Genomic DNA, 27734 nt, shown 5'->3' with positions numbered 1-27734 from the left:
GCCTTCAGTTTCACCTGTGAGATGCACCTTTAGTTAAATATCAGCCTTTATTTGAGAATTTATCGTATTAAACTTGATATTTTTGCAGCTTTTCTCCCCTTCTCTCCCTCCTCGAAGCCATATATCTCGTCTGTATCCTCAGCGGGCCGCCACAGTAATCTGTTTTTAACTCACCCGTCGTCATCGTCACCTTCGCTGCAGTCACCTGCCCCCCTGCTCACCGGTTACCCACCGTGTCCACGCTCCACTGCTCCTTCTGTTACATTTCATCCTCGCAGCCTCAACAGCTTTATTGATATCTGCTAACCTAACATCATTATTTATCTCCTGTGCAGCAGCAGAATCAACACCTTTTCTCTGATCTTACATAAGGTGTTGTGTGTGTGTGTGTGATCTCTAACACTTTGAGGTGAATTTAATGCCTCCTAATTGCACCTATATAATAATGTATCTTAATGGGCTCGGCCATAGACGCTAACAAGGCTTTAATATGAGCCCTGTCGCCTCGTGATAGTACGTCGGGCTGATTTATGCTCTCAGCGTTGGCGAGCAGGCTTCTGTTTTTTTTCACTCCAGTGCCTGTTGATTACGGCATATCTTCCACATGAAAGGGATAAATGACAAGCGGTCTTTTATAAAAGCAGCGTCCTGTATGCTCGTTTAATGAACATCTCTTCCCATCCCCGATGATTAATGAGCTCTGAAGGAGATGGCTAATAGGTTTGCTGTCGGTTGCTCTCGGAGACACAGACCCGTGAAATAATCTGGGAGATAATTCAGCAGCGTGCAGAATTAAAGTGTTTAAAGGTGGAATTGTTTAAGAAGCATTTAAATCTCGCCTCGCCTTAAACTAGCCCCAGTTTGTCAAGTTACAGTTTTTTGTTTTTAGCTGAGTTTTAAGGTCCCTCTGGATTGATTGCGGTGGATTCAGATCACCTGTGTGCAGGTTGTGGAGACTGGCTGCTAATTAATGAGTGAAAGCAGCTCGAGGCGTTCCCCTCCCAGCCAATCAGGGTGTAGCGATGCCTTTCTCTGAAGGCCTAAGAGAGGAAGGAATGGTACCCACATCAGTCTGATTCTGTCCTTATTGTCAGCCAAAAACTCTGATCTGTTTAGACGATCCTATTGAGAATCATTTGCTGTCCTTGTTCTTTCGAGTTGAGGGAAATTGTTTGCAATCCAACTTTCTTTGCCTATCAGAAGTCCCCGTTCAACTCGGTTACCTCCATCAGAGTCGTGGTTTATTTGTGGTTATAAACTGGCTCCTGCAGGCTTCTTTTGTGTGCCTTAACTTGAGACCCAAGCTCCTCTACAAACCCTCAGTTTATCCCCAAATAACATTTCATTGGGAACTTTAGAGGTAGTGAAAGATGTGTGTTTCACACGATGGGATTATAAATGGGAAAATTATGGGGAAACATGGGAAAACAATGGCGGTACACTCGATTGGATAATTGCATTACACATGATGGGGTTATCAGTTTGAAAATTATTGGAAAACACGTGTGAAAATGAAAGAATAACAAATGGGACGGGATTACACATGTACAAATGGCAGGAATACACGCGATAACGATGGGATTATACATGGAAATGTCTGGATTACACAAAAAACAAAAGAATTACACAAATGAAAACCACGGGATTACACATGTGGAAATGACAAGATTACCACGAAAACTATGGCATTGTACCTGTGAAAATGGCAGGAATGCATCTGTAAAATGGCGGGAATACATCTGTAAAAACTACAGGTATACGCATGTTTAAATGGTGGGAATACATCTGTAAAAACTACAGGTATACACATGTGAAAATGGTGGGAATACATCTGTAAAAACTACAGGTATACTCATGTGAAAATGGTGGGAATACATCTGTAAAAACTACAGGTATACTCATGTGAAAATGGTGGGAATACATCTGTAAAAACTACAGGTATACACATGTGAAAATGGTGGGAATACATCTGTAAAAACTACAGGTATACTCATGTGAAAATGGCGGGAATACATCTGTAAAAACTACAGGTATACTCATGTGAAAATGACGGGAATACACATGTGAAACCAGGAATTTACACACCAAAACATTAGAAAATAGAAGTTGCTGTCTTACTGGAATGCGCCTTTAAGACATTGGTGCATAATTCAAATCTTTACCATGAAGTCAGCAGCAGCAGCAGTAACAGCAGCAACGTTCTCTGAGATTTGTCTCCTCTACAAGCCTCTGACTTTTTTCCCTGCTGCAGCTCGTATACCTGCAGCAGCGTGATCTGTCTACAGGTGCCTGTTGAAACACAGGCCGTGTAATGATTGGTTACACAACCCAGTGGGACCGGAGCAGCGTGGCAGCTCCAGGATCAGCCTTTTGTTTCACACAGCAACACGCAGCACGATTTGGGAATTGTAGTGGGAGGTTGTCACTATCGTTCCCTTTGTTCTAATTTGGAGAACGTGACGAGCTTTTGCTAATTGGTCCAACGTGTGAAGCAATGACAAACGGTTACTACTAACAGTACTTTTCCAACCAGACTCCATTGATAAAATCCTGGATTAAGGGAAGATAACACTTATTTTATTTCTTCATCATTATGGGATGAAAGCTTTGATAGTCGTTTTTTGGAAAACAAACTTTATGCAACACTGCAAAACCAATTTAACTGGAAGTCATAACCAGGAGGAAGCAAGCAGCAGCAATCATAAACCCTTATGAACACGAGATGAAGTCAGGATGCATGAATATGATGCGCAACTACTGAAATTGCCCCTCGGCAGTGCAACAAGGGAAATTTTCTGCGTTGCGTTGCTAAAAGGTAATTTAGTCGAAATAAACTGGGAACTGTTATTGTTGAAAGAGGCACCATTACCTCCTTTCAATCATATGATCTTGCAATGCTGTCAACTATGTAGAGAATAATGGTTTTTATAGGCTACATAAAATTGCTCCCTCCTCTGCAAGCTTTAAAAATCTCTTCTCTCACATGTCGGTTGAAAGAGGGGTGAATTTTTAAGAAGTTGCCATGCCAGCTGCCTTTATTCAGGTAATTAATGCTTTCACTTTCTGCTGATGAGCTCCCTCGGTCACATGCGGGTGGCCATTGTGAGGGAAAGCTCTCTGCGCACAAAAACAAAACACGCCGCCAGTTACATTAGTTTCTCTCCGGTTTCAGGTTCTGTTCCCCCTTTTATATTTTCTCTTCCTGCTGTCTGAATGTGCAGCGCTCAAATGTGTTTTTTTTTTTTTGTTTTTTTTTTTAAACCTTTCCTCCCCTCGGAGAATAAATAAATAAATATTCTGTGCATATTGTTTATCAAATGAGCACCAGCTGAGCTATATAAAGCCAACACCACACTGGAAAAAAATTGTCATTAGATGAGTTACAAGACCGGATCAGAGGATGCATCTGAGTATCTGACCTGATCCTGAAAGAAGACAGCAGGATACATTGTTTTTACTGCTGCAGGACTGCAAAATTTCGGGTAAATAGCCAGAAAAAGGGCTGTAGCTTTTGTTTGACATCAATGTAGCAGTGACACATTACGCACATTAGCTGAAATCTCTGAATAATACCCTTCAAAACAGATGAACACTGGACCTGAAGCCAACACAATAACTTCTGTTGAGGCCTGACCTGGATTATTATCTTATACTGTGGCTTTGTTTCGATTGTGTCAGACTGATTATGTATTTCTGGGTGGCTCTCAATGTTACACAGTTCCAGATGGAGCATATTTATATCCAAAGTCCTTGGATCCTATGTTCCCAGCATCCTTCTGTATGTTCTTATGATCCTAAGTTCCCAGGGTCCTTGAAGACCTGGGTATTATGTCCCCCATGGTCCTACGTTACCTTGTTCCTATGCTCACAGGGTCCAATGGTTAAATGGAATTATGTTCCCAGGAACCAATGTTCAAGGATCCAAGTTCTCCAGGTCCTATGTTCCCAGGTTCTGAAGTTACCAGGCTCCCCAGGGTCCTAAGTAACCAGGGCTCCATGTTCCTTAGTACCCATCTTCTTAAGGTCCTATGTTCCAAGGGTCCTATGTTTGCATGGTCTTGTGTTCCCAGGGTCCAGAGAAACCAGGGTACTCTGTCCATATGGTCTTAAGTAACCAGGGTCCTAAGTAACAAATGTTCTATTTTCCTAGGTACATATCTTCTCAAGGTCCTATGTTCCCATGGTTTGGAGAAACCAGGGTACCATGTTCGCATGGTCCTAAGTAACCAGGGCCCCATGTGCCTACGTACCTATCTTCGCAAGATCCTAAGTTGCAATGGTCCTATTTTACTAAGGTCCTATGTTTGCATGGTCCTAAGTAACCACGGTCCAGAGAAACCATGGTCCTAAGTTCCCAGCCTCCTATCTTCCCAGGATCCTAAGTAACAAATGTCCTATTATCCTCGGTACCTATCTTCTCAAGATCCTAAGTTACAATGGTCCTATTTTACCAAGGTCCTATGTTGGCAGGGTCCTAAGTAACCAGGGTCAAAGGTTCACAGGGTCCTATGTTTGCATGGCCCTATGTTCCGATGGTTTGGAGAAACCAGGGTACTTGTCTTCTGTTTGTATGGTCCTAAGTAACCAGGGTCCTATGTGCCTTGGTACCCAACCTCACAAGATCTTAAGTGACAATGGTCCTATTTTCCCAAGGTCTTATGATGGCATGGTCCTACGTAACCAGGGTCCAGAGAAACCAGGGTTGTCTGTTCCCAGGGTCTTAAGTTAACAAGTTATGTATATAGGGTGCTAAGAAACCAGCATACTATGTTCCCAGAGTCCTAGAATCTGATAATGGAGCAGTTAATAAAAGTGAGCAAACCAAGTGAAGTGTTATCATGTTAAATAAATAGTTAATCTGTCATCACGAGTCATAAAACACAGACATAATAGACTAAGTTCTAAAAAGCCTTGAACAAAAACATTCCTGTTATTGTCACATCCCACAGTAAGTAATCTAATAACACTTCTACTCTGTTTTTATTGGTTTCAAAGTGAAACTGTTACTGAAATGGGGGCAAATATGTCTCACCCAATCTAATATGTGTCAAACTTAAACCCACTATCACATTTTACTATGTTAGTTTTACTGAGGCTGTTGAGAAGCACAGCCAGAAAAAAACAAAAAAACACCTTCTCTGCCCAAAAATGTGTTTTTTAGTGTTGAGCTCAGACAGAGAAAAAACAAGAGGAGCTGCAGAACGTCAGTTTAAATGTGCATTTAAGAAGAGAAGAGAGCTACATTTAGAGAGTTGGAACCTTTTTTCCTTGGGTTTTAAAATTTGCCCCCAGACGATAAAGGGATAACAAGCAATGTCTGACCAAGCAGCGATGGAAGGGCAGGATTTTGATCATACGAGCGAGGGAGTATTTCTGATTTAAAAACAATGTGCCCTGCAGGAGCGGCGGCATGATAAACTCTGAATCGATTGTGACACGATTATGCTGTTTATTTGCATTTAGATAGTTTTATCTGCTCTGTGAAGTTGATTCCGACACGTTCGGGTTGTCTCCCCCCCATAAGAACATTAAAGGACGTTTCTACATCTCAAGGATTTTTATGCAAGGATTATGCAAAGATATAACGCAGGTGCTGTAGGGTTTACCAAACAGGTGTATGGTGCTCAATGAAAATTAAAGACGAAACTCTGAGCCATCGGCGGCCATTAGAGGTGAGCTTTTAACAAGATAACTCGCTCTCCCAGATCAATGCTGCTAAGATAGCGAAGGTGTCATTGCTCGCCGCTAACAACAACGAGCCGGGTCGCTTCAAAAACAACCAAACAACGGCTCCCGCTGAGGCAGCCGCAGAGGGCTAAGTGATATGATCATGCAAAAACATCAGCTATACGATCCCCTCCTGGAAAAACAAGCCCATTTATCTGCCTCGTTTCTACTCCCCCTCACCTCGGGGTTCGTCCCTCTCTTCTGCCTCATTAATGATGTCAAAGTATGGATAACAGTGTGATTATTCCTGCCTAGCCAGACTGCACTTTAGTGCCTGGAAGTGTCATATCTTAAATGACTCTTGATTGCAGGGATTTAGCCTGAAGGGGACTAAAAGCACATCGCCTGTGTGGTTTTTTATTATCATGTCAGGGAAGAGGGAGGAGGAAAGACCCCCGTGCTATTCATCAGGGGCATGCAGACAAAGCGTATTTAACCACAAAAGAGGGGAGAGAGGATCCAGGCAAATAAGGACAGGGTAAAAATTTTCTCCCGCCTTGACAGACTTAAGTAGCCTATTACATGATGGCGAGGCTTTCATCTATTACTTCAAGGAGGTAGAGAAGATAATCACCACTGTTATTCCCCATCTGATGTGCCCCAAGCCACCTATTACCCCATGGCCTGCAGCTCTCTCTGATGAATACAGAGAGAGGGGGAGCTCTCTGGCAAAAAAAAATAAATAAATAAATAAAAAAAAGCCTCACTCGACGAAAAAGAAAGATGTGTTTGTTGTCTGCGAGGGTCTTCGTCATGAGAGCAAAGATATAACATTAAATATGACAACGGGAGTCACGCAGCTGTCACCTGGAATCTCGCAAAACACCTCCGGACTGCCTCATCATCTTCCATCATCACTTACTCACCTGCGAGGATGATAATTAGGTTAACGAGAGCGAGGCCCGTGCTCGTCGCCGTCCAGCCACGCCGTTTGTCCCCTATCTCCCACTCCAGCCTCGTTCCAAAGACATTGAGATATGGGAGAGGGATCATTTATTGGGTCATTAGTTCTACTAATCAGCTCTCTAATTACAGCCCATTACAGTTGGGTGTCTGATGTATCTCCTCTCCCCAGGACCTTGGACATGATGCACTCTGACACTTTGTCTCCCACAAACAAGCAGCTGCCCTGTGGCTGAACATCGGAGGCGTTAACCTCTGGATGAGGTCTGTTTTTAGACAAATGAATGTCAGCATGCATTCACACCCAGCATGTTCAGAGCTGTGCTATTCCTTTACGGAACAGAGATTGTCCATCGGAGTAAACGTTGCACTAAAATAATCTCCCCAGACATCTGAAAATGCAAATCGTCTTTCAAGTGAACTGTGGGAATGTTTATGGTGCGCAGGCGACGTGTTAAACCGAAAACCTTTTAGCATGTTCTGGCCCATTTACTTTATACAAATCACTTCGAGCTTCATTCTTTGGCGTCCGGATCAGAACGTGTGGAGAAATCTCAACTCAGAGCAGACGACCAGTGAGTCTGCGCTGGTTTTTATGTTCATGCCACAATGTTTTCTTTGTGCAGTTTGTAAGATATGACCAGAATTTCAGTTTAAACAACATCTGTGTACAGTGATATCTACTTAAGTTACTGTGCTAACAATCATGTTGTACCACAAAGAGGCGATAGTATGATAACCCCTGTAGTTTCAACTGATTGATATAAAAGTGGCGAGTTTTGCTGCATCAATAGAGGACATATTTTTGCACTTTTTTTCTTACTAAACAGAAAAATAAAGAAAAAATGTCCACTTCATTCCTCTCCTGTCCCCCGAGTCATAGTCTGGATCACAGCTGCTGTAAATCGCCTCCATACTTTATCCCCTGTCTTCCAAACTGATCGGTCTCTAGAAGCTGTGTTCAGTCCCCGTCCAGTGTCCAGCCGTGTTCACTGGGAGCCTCCTGTTAGTTAACAGGTCCACTTAGCTCCACGGCTAACAGAGCTACTCGCTAACGGCTAGCTAGCCTGTCGTTTTGGAGCTACCTTTGAATTCTGTACATCTGTACATTCTTAAAAAGTATATCTACAATTTAAAAAACTCTGCTCTTACTCTTACATACTGTTTTATTTACTAGTATTTTCTATTCATTCATGGTTTGTTTTACAGGATAGTCTTTATAGAAGATGCGATTTGCAACATCCGTCTCTTAAAGGGCTTTTAAGAAAACACAACATTAAAACATCGTGATTTAAAATAAGGCATTAAATGTTCATACATTTAAGAACACATTAACAAGTAATATGTTGCCCATCAACATTTTTAACTTAACAACAGTATTAAGATCAGCTTCACATTAACAAGCTTCAACAGGAAACAGATAATAATAATAATAATAATAATAATACGAATAATAATCCAGTAACATGATGTAACACTCACAGGGGTCTTCAAGGACATTTTGCTACATTTGCTTAAATGAATCATCTCTGAATGGCAGAAAAAACACAACCGAATAAACACAATTTGTAGTTAAATGCACTGACATTGTTATGCTATTATTCAAATGCTTGTTTGTGCCCTTCAGGGAACCTTTTATTTGATAATTTCTCTGCAAATGCAGCACTAGAAGTAGTAACTAGTAGCACAAAAGGCCTTTTTCATTCTCCCCCAGATCCCAAAGTGGCCCTTTGATCAGCCCGAAGGCCTTTTTCAAGAACCTTTTCATTTTCAACCGCAAAACCTCAGAAAGTCTTCATTCGCCCTGTAAGAACATAAGACAATCCCAGAATGCAAGGTATTATGGGTATAAGGAGGTGAGACTTGACACCTGAAAGGTGAGAGCACATTTCCTGTCCCAGCTCTGAGGGGCTTTGGTAGAAACTGGCCTGACAATCATCTTCAAAACCCTTTCTTCTTAAAAGTGACTCTCATCCGAAGAATTCCACTTTAACTTTCACTTTTTAAAGGACTTGGATTTGGCTCTCATGAATCACGGCTATGACCACGTGTTGGAGTGAACGGCGTGATTTTGATTAATAAGGGCTTGTTCATGGCAGGAGGTTTATAGATGAGGAGATTCTGGAGACGATTAACACGTTAACCGACCGACAAAGTTTGGGAGTTGTTGCAAACAGAGCAGATAAATCCATCAGACTTAACAAAGTTCAGAGCGGTGGGATTAATCGGATTGCTCTCCGCGACCCCCTGCTGACTAAATCTCCAACCTGGTGGGGATGACGGGTGATCAAAACTCTGTCCAATAGAAGAGGTTCCCGCGAGTCGTGAAACTTTTTGTTTTGAAGTTCAGACTCCACCGAGTCCAAACTGTGGTTCAGTTTACGCAACAGATGTTTTGAAATTAAAAGCTACAGAAAGATCGTGGTTCTGGTAAAATGTTTATATATTTGTTGTATTTCGTGCTTCGAGTCTTAAACGGATGTAAAAATCTGAAAGCAGATATTTATGTTGGGTTTATTTTCTTTTTCAGAGATCCTTTATTGATTTGTTTTGGAGGAGGGTTAACTCTGGACGGATTTGAGAAACTGAACTTTGTAACAAACTGATTTTTATCTTTTGCTGAACTCTGTAAACTTTATTTTTGGTGCTTACTATTTGAACTTCTGACCCCAACCTACAAAAAACCACTAGGAAAAAGTCAAGCTTGTGACCGGAGGGTCGTTGGTTCAAACCCCGGGACCGGCAGGATATATAGAGCCAACAGATCAGACTGTGGTTGGACTGAGTGTGAATGTGTAACTGTGTCAGAGCGTTCATCTGGAGCTAACTAGTGTTAGCAACGTTAGCTACAACAACCACTTGTTGGGCAGAATAGCAGCACTGCAGTAACGTGAATGCAACAGAAAGGAGGAAGATGGATTTATTGGCTCAATGTTATCAATAACATGGATTAAATATATGATTTGACCTTGAAATGTTTTACCCACAGATTCAAAAACACCAGACGTTCAGTCTTGGACACCAGAGAAGCAGTTTGATGACTGGAGCGTCAACTAATGATCACTTTCATAGTCAGTCAGTTGATTATTGATTACTTGTCCGTAAAATGTCAGAACCAAGTCCGCAAATCTCTTGATATTCAGTTTACTGTCACAGAGGAGGAAAGAAGGCAGAAAATATTCACATTTAACAAATCAAAATATCAAAACGATGAATTTAACGGATCAGTTGTCGGCTGTAACTCTCCCGTCTTGCATTTTGCTTCGTGGATGATAAAAGTTCTTGTTTAAATCGCAGCCTACGTTCTTTATTTTCTCTTTGTCGAGTTTAAAAACTGAAATAAACTGTATTGTATAGACATGAGACGTGTGATGAGACTGGAGAACAGTTGGAAGGTCATCTTGCAGAGACAGACTGCTCAACCGTTTTTTGTTTTTTTTCTTTTGTTCGTTGTCTTCCTCGTCGCAGCGTGAGGTTACGCAGCAGATGGTGGAGCTTCCTACAACAACTCAATATAGGAATAATAAATAGGATAATGTGTTTTTTGTATACGCGCTGCATACAAAAACATGCACATATTGTATTTTAAATTTTAACTCGGCTTCATGTGACACTGCTCGACTCGTCCGTGTGTCCAGAGAGAGAGAGAGAGAGCGAGCAGATGGGTTCTAGGTGAGCGGCTGCGACTCGGCGGCTGACAGACACTCTTATCGTCGCCGCCATCCCTTATTACAATTAGAGGAGGATACTCAACAATGTCAATATAATTAATTCAATTATTAAAAAGCCCGCGGCACACTCGAAAGGATATGAAAATGACAAAGACAACACGCAGAACGAGGGGCTGTGCTGCACACACCGCCGCCGCTCCGGGCTGTTTTGGCTTTTTAAATCCGGTGATATTTTGAACGTTTCCCACAGGTTGATTGTTTTTTTTAAATGCCAGGAGAGAAGTCGTCTCAGGGGAGGCACGCAGCCGACGAAGAGTTTTCACTGTGAATTCATAATTACACGAGCGTGCGGCGGGGCCTTGATCGACGAGCGCCAGTGTTTCCTTAAACTGAGGATTACAGTTTTTGGAGGTGATGAGTCGTTCATGAATTTGACAGTTTTATAGAGCGGAACCGACTGTTCTTATTGTCTTTCGCAAGCCTCTCCAGGTTTATACGTATATTTCATGTACTGCACAGGTGTCAGATGTTCCCTATGAGCATTAAAGCTCTTCAGTTTAGCAGGATTAAGTGACATAACCAATACGATTTGTCCTCTCTGAGCTTTTGCTGTGCAATTTTACTCAATGTGGCACTGAGAACAAATGTTGTGGTGCAACATTCGTTCACAGGATTGATATGAAAGGACGTTATTTACGCTGTTGACGCACGGTTGAGCCGGTGCACCCACTTCAGACAGCGCAGTGAAGATTTTGGCTTTTAAGAAATACAAATAAATGGCTGTAAATCATTGTGACTCGGGGGGGATCGTCGTGTGTTCGAGGGGGCTCAGAGGGGACCCACGTCTTACGTTTGCCTCCTGGAGGGTTAATCTGGCCTCTGGCTGCCGCTGTTAAACCTCTGTGGACACTTTTTAAACACTGTTCATCCACCTCTCTATAAATAAACTTTGATGTGAACGTGGGGAGTGTCTCGTGAATGAGAGGAAACATCCCACCCGACTGCCTCGGTGACGTCGTTTCCTCGCAGGAGCCTCAATCGATACGAGACGCCTCGGCTCCTGGAGACGGACGTGGCGGTGATGTGGGTGTTCGGATTTTCAGCTCCGCTCGCTGCAGCGCACGTATCTCACTTCCAAATCGAGTCATTTACGATAGGATAACGGGAGCGGTGCCAGGGCACGGCATCAAACGCGTCATTCAACGAGGAAAATAACGAGGGGGAAATAGACGGCGCATGGAAGAACGCTCTCATACATATTCAGCATGTTTAGTGTGAAGATGTGTGTATTGATCAGGCTGCCTGACCTCCTCAATTCCCCCACGGCTCTGTTTGCAGATTATGCTTTGCAATAAGGGCAATGAAAACAGGGCCGCGTTCCTCGAGCAGTGCTTCATTTTTTCTTCCCCGAGGCAAATCAAACTCCCACCGGTTGAACAAAAAGACCCCTCCACATGCAGCAGCAGCATCCGCAGCAGCAGCGTTCACCTCCTTTGTGTTCGGGGCCCTAATCGACCGGGGTTGTGCCAAATCAGGTCACAGAGGAGAGACGGTGCATTCACTGGGAATACTGGAAAACGATCTCCACACACGGCGAGCTCAGACAAAAGCCTCAAAAACATATTCCACCCCCTCGGTATTCAGATAAGAGAGGATATAATGCTCCAGAAATCACTGTAAACCGGGATGTTTATGTTGCATTATCTGACGGTGAATATGTGCTCGATGACGAAGGTGGCAATCTCTGATTCACGGGTAATCTGTGCCTGCACCCTCGTCTAAAGGAAGAGCACGGAGAATATCGTATTTCAGGGTATTAACACAAAATGCATTCACGCCGCTTTGAATCTGCGCTCGAACAAAATCTGCGTCTCACAAAATATCAAAACGTGACTGTTTATACCTTCCGACTGGCAGCGGTTGTTTGTAACAATTCTGGGATGTTTGTAGAGCTGTAAGGTAAAGAAGACGGGCCGGCGAACCCGTTTTTTCACCGAAGACACCTCCTGTTACCTCTAAAAGAAACACTGCAATGTGCTCTTCTTAATGCTGAATTTACAAGAACGCTACAATGACTCAGAATTTGCTGTAGCCGTTTCACAAAGTCGATGAAGTTTCTCCTCATGATGCAGCAACTCTTAAAATCCCACTTTTTGAAAGGGAGTCTGGCGACTTTCACCACTTTCCTCTGTCTCCAATGACGTAACAGACTTAATGCTGAATTTACAAGAATGCTACAATGACTCAGAATTTGCTGTAGCCGTTTCACAAAGTCGATGAAGTTTCTCCTCACGATGCAGCCACTCTTAAAATCCCACTTTTTGAAAGGGAGTACAGCGACCTTCACCAATTTCTTCTCTCTCCAAAGAAGTCACAGGCTTGTACAGTGATGCAAAATGACTAAAACATCACAGTGTGCCATACTTAATGCTGAATTTACAAGAATGCTACAGTGACTCAGAATTTGCTGTAGCCGCTACACAAAGTCAATGAAGTTTCTCCTCACGATGCAGCAACTCTTAAAATCCCACTTTTTGAAAGGGAGTATGGCGACTTTCACCACTTTCTTCTCTCTCCAAAGATGTAAGAGGCTTTTACAGCGATGCAAAATGAGAAAGAAACATCACAGTGTACTGTACTTGATGCCGAATTTACAAGAACGCTACAATGACTCAGAATTTGCCATAGCCGTTTCACAAAGTCGATGAAGTTTCTCCTCATAATGGAGCAACTCTTAAAATCCATCTTTTTCTAAGGGAGTCTGGGATAAAACCATGAAAAATTCATTATTTGTGATTTAAATAATGACTGTTGGTGATGCAGACTGTATGAAGAGTGGTGTCAATCTTGACTTTTAATTAAAAAAATTAAGTGTAAAGAGTACATGTGAATATAGATAATACATATACAGGAAGAACAGTGTATATATAATATATGACCTGTGGATTCACACAACTTAATTAATCCCACCACGAGCAGCTGGCCTTGCAGACATACTAAAACATACAGTGACATGTCGACTAAAAAAATAGATGAGCAATAAATAAAATAAGACTTTGATCATTAATTAATGAAACCATAAAATCACTCAAAGACGAATCACAGAGGGAATAAAAGATGACGAGCAGGAAGAAGTTTGTGTCGCTCCTGTGACGTCAGAACGGATTTTAACAACGCTGTCCGGACTGTTTGTGTCTGTCAGTGTGAGGCTGTTCAAAACCAGCAGATGAATCTCTCAGTGAAAGACTGATAGAAGACGACGACAGGACTGATGGTTTCATTGTGAATGACACTATCGTTGATGTCTCTGTCACGTCCAAAAATGATCAATTCCTCGGCTGTAGAGACGTTTAAGTCCAGGAAATTGGACGCACAGGAGAGGAAGCAAAGGAGAGTCAGTGTGTGGATGACTTCAGCGACGGGAAGAAATGAAATCGGGGCAGAAAGTTTTATTAACAACCATGAAGAAGGAGCAGGATAAGAAACAAAATCAGCTGGTCGGTCTGTCCGTCCGCCTTTTTAAAAATCTGATTTAAAATGCGCCCAGACGAGGATAGCGAGCGTTTTATAGCTGTTATAAAAGACGAACAGAACAGATTCAATTTAAATATCCCACAAATTGTATTTACAGATTTTATGAGCAGAGCTGAAGGAGGTGTGCCAGATCTGAGTAGTCCTCCGATTGGATCCTGTTCTGGCACAAATGAAGCCAGGCTGCTCCCGTTATCATCGTGCTATATGGTGTCAGGGGAGCTCGTTCTGCACAACGAGACTTGAAATGGCTAAATCCCAACAACAGCTGCTAGCTTGTTCACGTTCGTACCGTTAGCGACCAGGAGGGTTTAGGCTAACTTGCTGTTTTCGGCATGTAGGCTGCTAGCTGAGTGGTGGTTGTTGTTGTTGTTGTTTCCCCATCTGAACCATTTGAATTAATCTTGTGGGGAAGCAGACGTAAACAAAATGGAGGTGAGCGTGGCGCATGAACTTGCAGTAGTGCTGAAAACAAAAGCAGAAGGTTAAATGAGTCCGGATGAACAAGGAGACTAATCAACACAGGTTTTCTTCATCCTTGAGAGATTTTAAGTTTCTGTCAACAGAAGTATGCTAGCTAACGTTAGCCTCAACGGCTAGGATGTCAAACACAACGCCACCAAGAAAACGACAAACCAAAAGTGGTTTAATCTTTGAAAATATTAGCAGGTCACACAAACAGAAAACAACCTATGAACTTCATCCATCCGTCCTACAAAAATGTCTTGAATTAAAAGTATAAACATCCTCGATTCAGGAGCTTCTTCAGTCCTCGAACGCTATAAGTATTCCCCATCAAATTTGCTCTCTGTCTGAGTCGAGACTGGACAAAATCAAAGACTCTTTTAAAAGCAAACCTCTGTCTTTATATCTGACCTCCTCTGTCAGGGAGGCTCTTTTTTTGGGGGAACATTTCCCAGACATTGATGAGGAGAACATGGCGGTGAGCACTTTATGAGAAAGCCATTCATAGGTTCAACAGAAGAAAGCCGAATCAATGACATATCGATACCAGACGACACTCAGTAGGTTATTTAGAGACCGCAGGAGAAGATAACACTCGTGTGTCTAGTTGTTCTTTTCAATGTACCGTCTGTAAGTCTGCAAATGTGTCCTGCTGAGGTTGAATATGGGTGTGATTGGCTCTTTCTATTAAATTTTTCTGATGCAGAGGAGCCGGTCAGACGCAGGAGGGGATTTTCGACATTATATTTTGTCATTTTAATGGTAAAAACACTCCAACTTTCTGCCACAGGCGCCTCCAAAATCAACAAAATATCACAACTCCTTGTTGCAGCTCATTGTTTAAAAATCTCAGACCTGCTGTGCGTTTAGCTCAGTTGTAGGCGACTAGTTCCGTTAGCTCGCTGTGTTTTAATCTCTTGTCTCTTGTATCTGATGCTTCTGTACTCTCAAGTCAGTGTTTTAGCAGTCAGTTGTCATCCTGACCCTCCCTGATGGTCACCAGCTCCAAATGGGATCGAGGGCACTGTCGAGTGGACTGAGGTTTTCTCCGCGGGGAGGCCGGCCTCTCGCTCGCCACGACTCCCGGAGGAGCGCAGTGATCTGGAAGGACCTCAGACTGAAGCTGCTGCACGTCGAGAGCAGCGTGAGGAGGAGGATCGGGCGCCACCTGTGAACCGCTGAGTTTGGGACGGCGGCCATCTGAGCTCGTCTGACACGGTGGAGACACGAAGGCAAAGAGCAGGAACGTCTCCAGCCGGCATGAGAGCCGAAACAGACGAACGAATAAAAGTCTTTATTGTCTTTATACCCAAAATCTTTTTTATATATCATCTTCTCTGTGCAGAAGAAATAAAGTAAACACAAATAAACGGATATTAAAGCGTGTAGAAGTGGTATGAAGCCTTTTGTGGCTCAAATTGCATTGTGGGTAATGTAGGCAACAGGTTCAAAAAAAAATGTGGAATAAAAAAGTGTTTTTTCTGGTTCTGCTGTAACGATTCAGATCATTTGTTTCCAAACTGTCTAACGAGTCCAACAGTTTTAACAGAGACGATCGGACTGCTTTTCAAAACATGGCGCCTACGTACGTTACCCACAATGCAACTTAGCCACTGAGTGTTTCACTAGGAAATGATCAGAAGATTAATGTAATACTTCAATATAGAGGTGTCGCAATCGTCACAATAAATGCGATATTAAAACAAAAACAAATATTGCTATTGTGTGATTAACTTTTTTTTAACATAACTGAGTATTTTTTCTGTTTGTAAGCTTTTTTGTTTTGCTGTTATGGTTACAGCGTGTTTCTCTTTGTCCCTGCACTCATATTCTTTAGAGTTTTTACCAAAATAGACACAACACACCGTAAACTTGTAGCTTCTGAGCATTTTTCTTCTCCCAAAATTCCATTAGACATCGTGATAAGATCGTTATCGTAAATATATTGGGTCATGATAATCATGTAGCATCACTTGTATAAGTACTTTGAAATATTCTCCAGATCCTCTAAGTAAAATTACTGCTTAATGTTTTGCAAAGCGCATTAAACAGATTTCAGAGTTTCTACTTTTTTACTGGTGTTTGAATATTATTTCCTGCCTCAGATTTTCTGCGTTGTTGTCTGAGAATTAAAAGTAAAATCCAGTATACAGGAAACACAGTCCTTGACCTCCAGAACTCCTCATTGGTTACAAAACCCTCTCTATTTGTGACATATCAAGGTTCACAGGTATGTGATGAGGTCATTATCATAATGATTTGATCATTAATTTATAGTTCAAGGTAATTTCAAGCAAAAATATAAAGAACATTTCTGTTTTGTGTGACGTTTTTGGGGTTTGAATTGTTGGTCTGACAAAACAAGACGCCTGTGAATGCAGCTATTACTTTATTATTACATTTGGACAGTTTATATTATATACAATATCCTGATTATAACTTAAATTAATGTTTCAATGAAGTGACTTGTAACAGAGTAGTTTTACAGTGTGGTACTAATACGTTTACTGAAGTAAAGAATACAAATACTTCCTCCAGAACTGTTTAAATGCTTCATGATTTTCTCATCCCATCTTCCCTGACTTGAAGATTTGTTCAGCCCTCCTAGTAAAGTTTTTAAAATAGGATAATTAGCAGATATAGAGATTAAAACCGCGACGCGTCCTGCAGGATGGACGGACGATTACAGATCAGGTCCTTCCAGATCCAATCCGACCGCAGTCCCGTAGAGAATCATCTCCCGCAACACAACAAGGTTACTTGAGCTCGGTAATCCTCCGTGCAGCCCCTTCATTTATTATTCTAAACCGGCTGTCATCGGGCTATTTAGCACTTCTGATGATGAATAATGGGGTTTTTTTGGTTACTAATGTTTCTGTTTAGTCACAGCTGGAAGGAAGTCAGAGTAAAGCAGCGCAACACAGTAAACGAGGGCATTAATATCGTTTTAGGTTTTCATTTCGTTTGTTTTTTCTGCCGGCTGGAGTCTCAGCTCTGGAGAAGCTTCAGAAGTCGTTCCCGGATCGCTGCCACGGATCAAAAAAGTGCAGCGTGCGTCCCCTCAGGCCGCGGTGGCTTTGTTTTCCTCCCCGTGTTTTCTCTCCTCACCAGTGTTAAGACATCTTCTTTGCAGGAAAAAACTCATTGTTCTCCGACGCTCCTGAGACGCTTCACCTCCAGAGGGTTTCTCACGTCATCAGCTTGTAGATATCCGTGTAAAAACCTCTTCTGGTTTGAGCTCCACTCGGGGGGCTTTGCATGATGTGTTTGCGTCTAACATCCGTCTCCTGTCTCTCCTTGATAGGGCCGGTCAGGGCGATGGAGCCGTGGCTTACCTGGGTGGATTTCCTTGGATGGCGGCCTAATCATCTGGCCCCCAGTCAGACGCCGGCTGGGCCAAAGCTACGACAGCACAACAGATGGGCCCTCAAAGGACCCACCACATCTGCACTACTACAGGAAAGATGGAGAGGAGGATGAAGGGGTGGGGGAGGGTAAAAAGAGACAGGAACTAATTCCTCTCATCTTCTGATTTCACGCAAATGAGTGCAAGGGATGTGCATAACGAGCTGGCACCGGGCTCTGGCGAGGTAAGCGTGGATCTGAGTCATGAAGACGTTCGCTGAGGACGGGAGGGGGGGGGAACAAACGACGCTCCCCTCTCATGCCGAAGCTCTCAATTAACAACGAGTAACTTTTAAATGATTTAAGGGAATTGAGCGGACGGCGGCGCATTATCACAAACAGCCTTGATGTTGTTTGCTCAGCGTGTCCGGGCCGAAGTTACTCCTCTGTCAACAAAGCGGAACCGAGGCTGTTAAGAAAAGTTCCGCCGACGTTCTGGATAATGAGAGCTCTCCAGAAATTCAAAAGGAATAAGTGGTAAACTATGAGCAGCGGTTGCTTTGTGTTCAGAAGTTTTCAGACTCTTTCTGCCAGCGTAGAATCAACTCGGGATATTTTTAACAGTGTCGCCGGCGTTCTGAAATACTTTGAAAATACTTTCTGTACAGAAGTAAAAGACATAACGATAAGAATATTTATCACCGTCGTCATTGAAGAGTTGTCATCTCCAAATCATTTAGATTATTAGATTAAATTCTGATGCTACAGGCTCTTAACTTCTTATAGCAACAACGACGATCATCTGGAGTTTAACCTCATCTTCATCCTGGAAATGTCTGTGAAGTGTTGTCATCTCAGTCCAGCCCAAAGTCAACTCAAAGCTACTGTTGAACCCTTTGGAGTACAGGTGTGATTTTGAAATGTTATAAACTGAATTCTCCAATTTTTTAATGCAGGAATTGGCCTGCAGGTGACCCGAAGCTGCTTCTGTTGGCTGGAACACACAATGTGTCCAAATCAAGTTAAAATTCTATAACAATACCACTGAAAACGATCACTAAACACTAGCTTTCTAATGAAATGGAGAAAAAAAAGCAATTTTATGACCTAATGAGGAACATTAAACTCATTTAAGTTCTTTATTTCCACATTTACACTAATTTTGTGCATATAAAATAGTCAACAAGTGCAAAAGTGGCAATACAGCCTATTTAAAATGCATAAAACTGCATAAACTTGCATAATTTCCAAGTTCAGGGCTTTAAAACTGATATAAACTACATTGGCTACATGATGCATCAATCATCTGGGGGCTGGCGTGTAATTGGCTCAGGAAAGAGGAGGAAGAAGAGAGAGTGGGTGACTGGCCCGGATTCATTTGCTGTTGTGGGCTTTAGGGCGGGCGTAGAAGCTCCAAATTCGTGCGCAAAACTTTATTCACAAAATCAGTGCTTTTCCTCATGTGTTCTGATCATTTTGGAACATGATGCTATCATAATGACTCTCAGTGTGTGTGTGTGTTGTGTATTATCTGCCTGCTGACTAAGCCCGTCTCTGGCCGGTCATCCTCTCCTCCTCCAGACGGATGCAGCTGCCGGCTGTTCAGCGCCACAGTGGGAGTTTCCCAGGAAGCGGCGCGGCGGGGCGTCTCACCGGGCCGAGCGATTATCACCGCGGATACACTGAGTCTCCCCGGCGTGCTGACGGCCATTTCTCTCTCCTGGTTGTTGACAAACTGAATTCTCGGGCCCGCTGCTCTAAGACAAAATTACAGGCTATTTCACTCGTGGGCTGCAGATTTTTTTGTTCAGCAGGGCCCAGAGGAGACGATCACACAACCAGCAGCAACACATTGAGGGAAAATATGTGGAGCGAGCTGCTCTCGCATTCAAAAAACAAAGCCGAGCAGTGATTTGCATATATTAGCCTTTTTATTTTCCTGGGCACACTTGTACATCTGCTCAGAATTAGTCATTATTTTCTCTTCCATAATTTGGCTGCACTAATGTGCAGTAAATCTGGCTGATATCAAAACAAACAGGTCAAAATAAACCAAGCGCAATACTTTAATAAAAAACCCAACATGCACACAATCTCAGCTCGAGGACACTCCAGACTCTCTGTTGTCGGCGGCGTCCGGGTTTGTTTTCATTGCGCGCTATTTTTATGCAGCGGTGACAGTGATGTTCTGAAGATAAAAATCAGAAGTGGCGCCCAAAGGGGAGCATCCAGCAGCGTGGATAGTAACGATGATGGTTATAAGAACCTGGTACGCAGCGATGAGAGGGAGCAGATGAGTCACCCAGATGGTGGAGGCGCTTTAATCGCTCTGTCTGCGAGTCAAAGCCGCCATGCTGGTTTGCTCATGGCTTCCATTTCCTCTGCAACGCCCTTCCTCGTGAACCGATAGCGCCATATCGCTTAGTGTGGAACCCCCCTCTGCGTTGTCCATGATTAGGCATGTTAGCCTGGCAAACAACGCGCTTGATTGCGATTACCTTCTGTGTTTTCTAATTTAGACTCAGCTTGTGGTGTTGCTAAGTTTGTGTGCGAAGAAAAAATTAAAAAAACACTTTTGAAAGGTTCGTGCAGGAAAGCAGATGAGCTGCCGGAGAGCTGAGTTTAATTCCTCTCTGATAACCGGCCACAAAATCAGTCATTAGGCGCCACGTGTGCGTAGCTCCAGCTCCTATTGTCTTTGTCTCATTTAATGCTTGTCACGTGTGAAATGAACTATCAGGCCACCAAGAGCACTTATGATAAAAAATGATGGGGAAAATCCTGAAATATGGCGCTTTATGGGAGCCAGAGCCTACTTTTACAAGGTTAATGAACTCTCACTAACTTTAATAGTCTGTTTTCCGACTCATGCATCTTCATAAAGCGCCCTTCCCCAAAGTCTGCAGGCGAGGGGTGCCATTTCAAACAGCTGTGCCAGGCGTACTCCTGCAAAATGAGAGGAGCCTCATGATGAATCACATCCACCTTCCACTTCCCTCCATTTTTCCATTGTTCACTTCACCTGGCAAGCCGTCAGTGGATTATCTTCATTTCCCTTGATGCCTAGAGGTAAGGGAATGAAGAGAAAGTGCAAAGAGAACAAGGAATTTCTGTAAGTTCCTAATCACCCGGTCCAAAGGAGGTGAAGGTGAAGGTGGGAGGGGGGGAGGCAGCATCCCCAGAGTGGTATTAACGAGCAAGCAGAGCGAGCAGCCAAGGTGAGAGCTGGAGGCCTGCTCGCAGCTCTGCAGAAAAGACTTCATGTGAGTGTGTCGTCTGTGTGGGATTAATAAAACTGACTCATGTTCATTGCGTGCTGTTAACAATGGATGGATTATGAGCCCCCATCAAAGCAACCCCAGACTGAAGAGACACAAAACGACTACAAGTAGGCAAAAAAATAACCACGAGGCAAAAAACAATCAGAAAGACACACAAAACAATTACAGAGAAACAAAAAATAACCACAAAGAGCCACTAAACAAACAATCTTTAGACACAAAACAACCTCAAAGACACATAAAACAAGCATGAAGAGGCCCAAAATAACCAAGAAGAGACACAAATCAGCCGCAAAGACACAAAACAACTACAAAGACACATAAAACAACTACAAAGAGACACAAAACAGCTACAAAGAGACATAAAACAACTTCAAAGAGACACAGAGGCACAAAACAACCACAAATAGGCACAAAACAACCACAAAGATACACAAAACAGCCACCAACAGACACAAAACAGCCACAAAGAATCAAAAAAAATACAAAACGACACAAAACAGCCACAAAGAGACAAAAAAAAAATACAAAAAGACACAAAACAGCCCCAAAGAGACACAAAACAACCACAAAGAGACACAGAGGCACAAAACAGCCACCAAGAGACACAAAACAGCCACAAAAAGACAAAAAAATACAAAGAGACACAAAACAACCACAAATGGGCACAAAACAACCACAAAGAGACACAGAACAGCAACAAAGACACGAAAAATACAAAGAGTCACAAAACAGCCCCAAAGAGACACAAAACAACCACAAAGAGACACAAAACAACCACAAAGAGACACAAAACAACCACAAAGAGACACAAGACAGCCACAAAGAGACACAAGATAGCCACAAAGAGACACAAAACAGCCACAAAACAGCCACAAAGAGGAAACAAACAACAACATCCAACAAGAAATCTTAACTGTCTCTTAAAACTAAAGCTCATGGACCCACTCAATAATCCTTCCATGTGTTAAATTCCTTCCATGAACCTTTATGAGAAGCAGCGTTTGCTCATAAACAAACGCACTGCTGCACACACACACACATACACACACTGAAATAACCGGTATTTCAAAACAACACATCCCCGGAGAGGTGAAGCAAAGATTAATCAGGTTATTCTGGGCTCCACCGCACAGCGATGTATATGGGAAAGGACTTGAGAGCTGGCAGGTTGCTCTGCTCTTATTGCTAGTACCCTTTCCTTCGCCTGACACCCAAATAAGCAGTGACACCGGGTGACATTTAAAACACTTGTGACAGCGACAACATTTCAAATGCTGCGACTCTGAAAGGAGAGACAGGATCTCGGTTAGTGAGGTGGATGCAGGCGAGGGTGGAAAACTTGTGGCGATGCAGTTGATCTACATTTTGGAAGGTCTTGGAAAACAATACCTCCTGGGCTTCATGAATAAAGCTGAAAGGAAATGAGACTATTTAAGGTGTCACTTTGTATTAAGGGGGTATTTTACTGTAGGGCGCAGGACGCCGAATGTTCCCGAGACGCAGGTAGACCACCAACCGCGATTACAATTACACGTGTCGAGAATGACAAATTTAATTGTAGCCCCCTTTTTATGTACATGTGCTGCCGTGGTGAGGGAGAGGTGGGCTGGAGAGGTGTTTGAAACCCCCCCCCCAAACTTGAGCAGAACAGAATCCAAATCACAGTTTCTGATGAAGAAGAAGAAAAAAAACCTCCCCTTTTTAGCGAAACATTTTCACCGGGCTCTTTTCTTTACTTCTGCCCTTGAACCACATCTGAAATAATAATTTAAAAAGGATTCCTGGGATGTGAAGTACGACTACATACCCTGAATGAGAAGAAGGATTTCACATTCAGACTGAACTATGTCACATTTTTTTAAATATATATATATATATTTATTTCTTTTCACCCCCTAAAAATACTCTCCACCCCTCAGTGTCAACATGTCTCATGCCTGTATGTTTTATATCGCAAGATATGCCACATGGAATCTGGATATATTTGTTTTTAGCACACGCTGATGTCAAATTGCCCCAGTTTAACAAAAGGATGAACTGACAGAATGAGTAAGAGCTGCAGGAGTGTGACTGCAAGATATTTTGGCGGTGAGTTGATTTTCAGATCAATATTATATCAGAAATTGGGAAGTTTTTGAGTCGTTCGAGCCGCGTCAAGTATTCAGATTCTTCACTTTCACTGTTGAGAGGTTTCACTCCAAAACCATAATTTGCCAGCCACGTGGTTTGAAAATTAAAAGTCAGGCGATCGCCAAAATGGGCACCATTTATCCTCTGGGGACCGCGAATGTCTGCACCAAATTTAACGCCAATCCATCGTATAGTTGTTGACATATTTCAGTCTGCATGGACCGACTGACCAACGTCACCCTGCCAGTACGGTTAAAAAGCACTAGTATGAGTGAACAGTGTTAAATTACTCCATAACAAATAAAGATCCTGTGTTATAAATGATAAAAGTAGAAATATTATAGTGTTTTTAGATGTCTTCATTACAAATGTTGTCATCCCTTTAAAACTTGAGTTAATAACAATGAAATTGAAGCTTTAAAAGTTGATTTTAACTATCGAAAAACGTTATTATGATTCAGTTTATGTCAATGTTTATGATTATTGGTACAATTATAAGTTATTCTGTCATAGTTTAAGTTATTTGTTACTAATTAGAAACCAAATCTGTTGTATACTGAAGTAAAAATGTTATTAGTTCATTAATAATTTCATATTTTTATTAACTGTAGTTATTGAAACTGTTATTCATGCATTCATAACCCGTCGATTAGATGATTTCACTTCCTTGCTGTCTGGTATTAGTTAGAAATCCATCTCCCTCTTGTGTTTTCAGTTGTTTTAAGAATCGATTTGAAGATGTTATAACTTTAAGCAGCCGTGAAAAGCCTCGCTTTAACTTATTTACCAGATCTTTTCACCGCCCTGTGCTCCCTCTCGCGCCCTGAGGTCCTCGGATGTTTCTTTTCTTGCTGTTCAAGATCTACGAACAAACTCAGTGTCACCTTCAAAATCCCTTCTGAAAGCCCATTTGTTTAAAATTGCCTTTGAGTGATTGTATCCGCAAGTGCTTTACAGATAAAGTGTATTATCATTATTAATAACTGAGCTGAGTGAGGAGTTAACGGTAGCAGAACCAAAAAATAATCTGGACTTGATTTGGTGTGCTCACCTTCAGGAGGGACTCTGTGGTGGGCTTTTTATTTTCAGCCTTCTTCATCCTGCTGCTCGCTCAGTCGCTGCTCTGAGTTAAATAACCTGCCACAAACCTCCAGCTGTAATTTAAAAAAAAAAGGGGGGGGAAGAACTGCAGGCTTGCATGTGGTCTCCGAAGATAAAAAGGCAAAAGGGGAGGCGGGCGAGGAGGTCTGGCATTTATTTTTAAATCTTTAGAAGGGGGGAAAATACTCCTCCCCTCCGTCCTCCCACCACCTCCCTCTTCACCCACTCGAATTAAAATAATCCACTTTTTCCTTCGCGGCGACTTGAACATTTCCAGAGGGTCTCGATGATACTTGACCACATGACGTACTAACAGATTTTTTTTCCCCCTCCCCTCCCTCCCATCTGAGACACAGCTGTTTCAAGTCCCATTACAATTCGCGTTTTGAAAAGGAAGGCGATTAAAGCGTCAACATCCTCGCTTTTCTCCCACTGACATCTTTAATGAGAAACATATTTCACCCGAGCAGAAATGCCCTCCTTTTTTTTTTTTTTGTACTTTCCGCTGATTGCATTTAAATGGATCCCATGAAGCGAGGGGGAATAAAAGATTCAAATTTGTTTTTTAAGACTACTTTGTCACATGACGCAGGTTATTCAATTTCACACACACACACACACACACATGCGTCGCCCATATTGAGCATATGTTTGATTTTATGACATCCTCCGCCATTTCTCCCTGCAAACATTATTGCATCAGGGTTTATGGGCTTTCCAAGGCAAACAACGCTGTCACTCCCGATCATATCCTCTGATTTATACCGTTTCTAACTCCATCGTAGTGCCGGAGCTGATGGTTGCCTCTCGCTCAAGACCTCATCTGTCTCAAGGTTTCTTCAATGACATCTTAAAACCCTTGACAGAAGTGGAATAAAACAGAGGCAGAGATTGAGAGATGGTGAGCGAGAATAAAGGTACAGCGAGGCGGAGAGAGGCGAAGTGCAAAATAGGAGTTAAGAGCGGTAACCAGGGAGAGGCTGGTGGGGGAGGCGGGGGGTGAAATTGAGACTCGGCGATACTCACTTCATCATGTTCGGTGTGTGTGTGTGTTTGTGACCTTCAGGTTTTTCTACACACATTTGTGCGCCCGCAATTGTTATTCCTGCACTGGCCAACGACAATGACGACGACGACGGGGAGAAAGGTTTGAAGGAGTGTAGGTGTTTCTGGAGGAATGATCCCGCGCCTACATACTGTCAGGCTCGTGATCAATGAGGTCGGCCCTCAAAATTTCACTACGGTTCATCAGATCAGCCGTAACACCCGGGACACCTCCTGAGCATGTGCATGCATGTGGAAAAGATTCAGCAGGTTTGAACATGAGAAAACTGCAGAACTGGAGCTTGAACCCCATTCAGGACTTGATTTTTGGTTTTTAGACGTGTTGTGGATTACTTGAGACTTGCACGTAAATCTCTCGAACCTGCCTCGCTTAAATTAACACGTGATCTGGACTCTTTGTGCACTGACTTGAAACTTTATTTAGACTTGTCTCTTGACTTGGAGTTAACCTCAGAGACTTGATACTTGTTTTGACAAGATCTGAGACTTGAGAATTGCTTTTGCAAGAACTGAGACTTGGTAGGACTTGCTCCAAAAGAGTTGACACTTGACCTTTCTCGATTAACTAGAGACTTAATTTGGACTTCAGTATTTCAGATTGTCTGATTGACTGACTTGAGACTTGTCATAGATCTGCCTGAATCTGACTCGGACTTGTCTTGGAATGTCTAGAGTCGCTTGAGGAACCTCAAGGACTCAAGACTTCACTTGGACTCGCCCTGATGGACTTCAGATTTGACTTGTCTCAACTGACTTGAGATTTGGTTTGGACTTGACACTGACTTAAGCATGACTTGACTGATTTGAGACCTGATTTAGATCTGCATAGATATGACTGAGGTCTTGAGTTGCCAACGAGGCCATGAGATTGCTTTGAGACGATAGAAAAGGACTGACGATCCTGATTGATTAGTGGCGTGAGATGAAACTTGGACTTGTCTTGATTGCCATAAGACTTGACTTGAAATGTTCTTTATGACTTGAGACTTTGACTGACACAATTTCGGACTTGATTGAAACCCGTCCTGACTGACTTGAGACTTGACTTGGACTCGCCCTCACAGACTTTCAGATTTGGTTTGGACTTGCCTTCCATGACTTGACGGTTGTCTGAAGACTTGCTTTGAAGAGACTTGAGATTTTCTTGGGTATGTCTTGACTGACTTGAGACTTGAGTCCAACTTGGGCCCTCAAGGACTTGAGAATTAACTTGCGATTCGCTATGACGAGACTAAACAAAGTCTCAAGTGAACAGAGAGAAGTTTCAAGTCCCAGTCGAGTCTTGATTTGATGACATGTCCAAGTCCCAAATAATCCAGTCCTGTCAAGTCACGATATCTCAGATCAAGTCTCAAGTCTTTGAGTGCACCTCCAAGTCCTATGCCAAGTCTATGAATCTCATTGACTTCGATTTGTAAGCGTTGATTGAAATGAATATATTCCTTCCGCCTCAGATCCTCTGCTGTAACCAGGAAAACAGTCTGCAGCGTTTCCTGTTTGGTGTATTTAGAATTCTCTGTTTCCTTTTCCAGTTCATTGCCTTTTGTTTACGCCTCTGTTGCATTTACCAAATCCTCATATTCACTCCGCCGCCTCTTTGACTCTTTTGTTCTCTTGCTGTTCTTCTAAGTTTTTTGTCGCCGCTGCTTGTGATTTTCTCCGTGTTACGGTTAACGCTCTAATCTCCACACACACCCCCGACTGACACGGAAAGTAAATAAACAAACAATACAAAGCCTCAGCGAGTATGCACAGATTTCTATGTCATGCCAGGTTTTAACCGTGTTTCCTCTTGGTGAGGTTTAATTTGTGTACCTTTTTTTTTTTTTTTGTATTTACTGTCAAGATGTACCGAAAGGGATTAACGAGGTGTGGAGCTCAGGTTTGACCGCGGTACAGTTTGTACAGTGACAGAACAGGAGAAAGTCTTCACTGTCTCATTTCTTTTTAATACACATACTGTATTTCTGGCTTAACCTTGAGACCACCCTGCTAATGTTATTACAGCCCAGGACCTCCACCTCTAACACCAACACACACCACGCACTCTGCTGACTCAGCGGAATGAACCACACAAACTGAACATAAACGTCTGTCTGCTTTGATGTTAAGCAGCCGACGCAGGAAGTCAGATTGTAGTTTGTTTTACCAGGACTGTAATGCAGCGGGAGCAGCTGATGACTGTTAGTGCTAAATAAAGAATGTCAGACATTGAAAAAGAGGATCATGTAAGTGAGGATATACTTTTATTTTGAAAGTTTTCCATTTTGTGCAGCTGTCTTCGAGGCCCTTGAAAGCAAGCTCTCTTTTGCGATGACGCCCTGATAACAAATAACACTTAAAAAAGAAGTAAAAGTAACAATGATAGTTAAAACTTTTCTAAAAAAAAAGAGGTAACATCGATTCAAATAAAACGCCTACATTCGTAACATTTACAGCTTATTGAAAGAGATTTAAAGTAATTAAAAAGCACTCGATCATCATTCCTCCCACTGCTCAATATCTATTAAAA

The sequence above is a fragment of the Sparus aurata genome, chromosome 19 (genome assembly GCF_900880675.1).
Source record: "Sparus aurata chromosome 19, fSpaAur1.1, whole genome shotgun sequence".
NCBI lineage: Eukaryota > Metazoa > Chordata > Actinopteri > Spariformes > Sparidae > Sparus > Sparus aurata.
Note: the sequence above shows the minus strand (reverse complement) of the source record.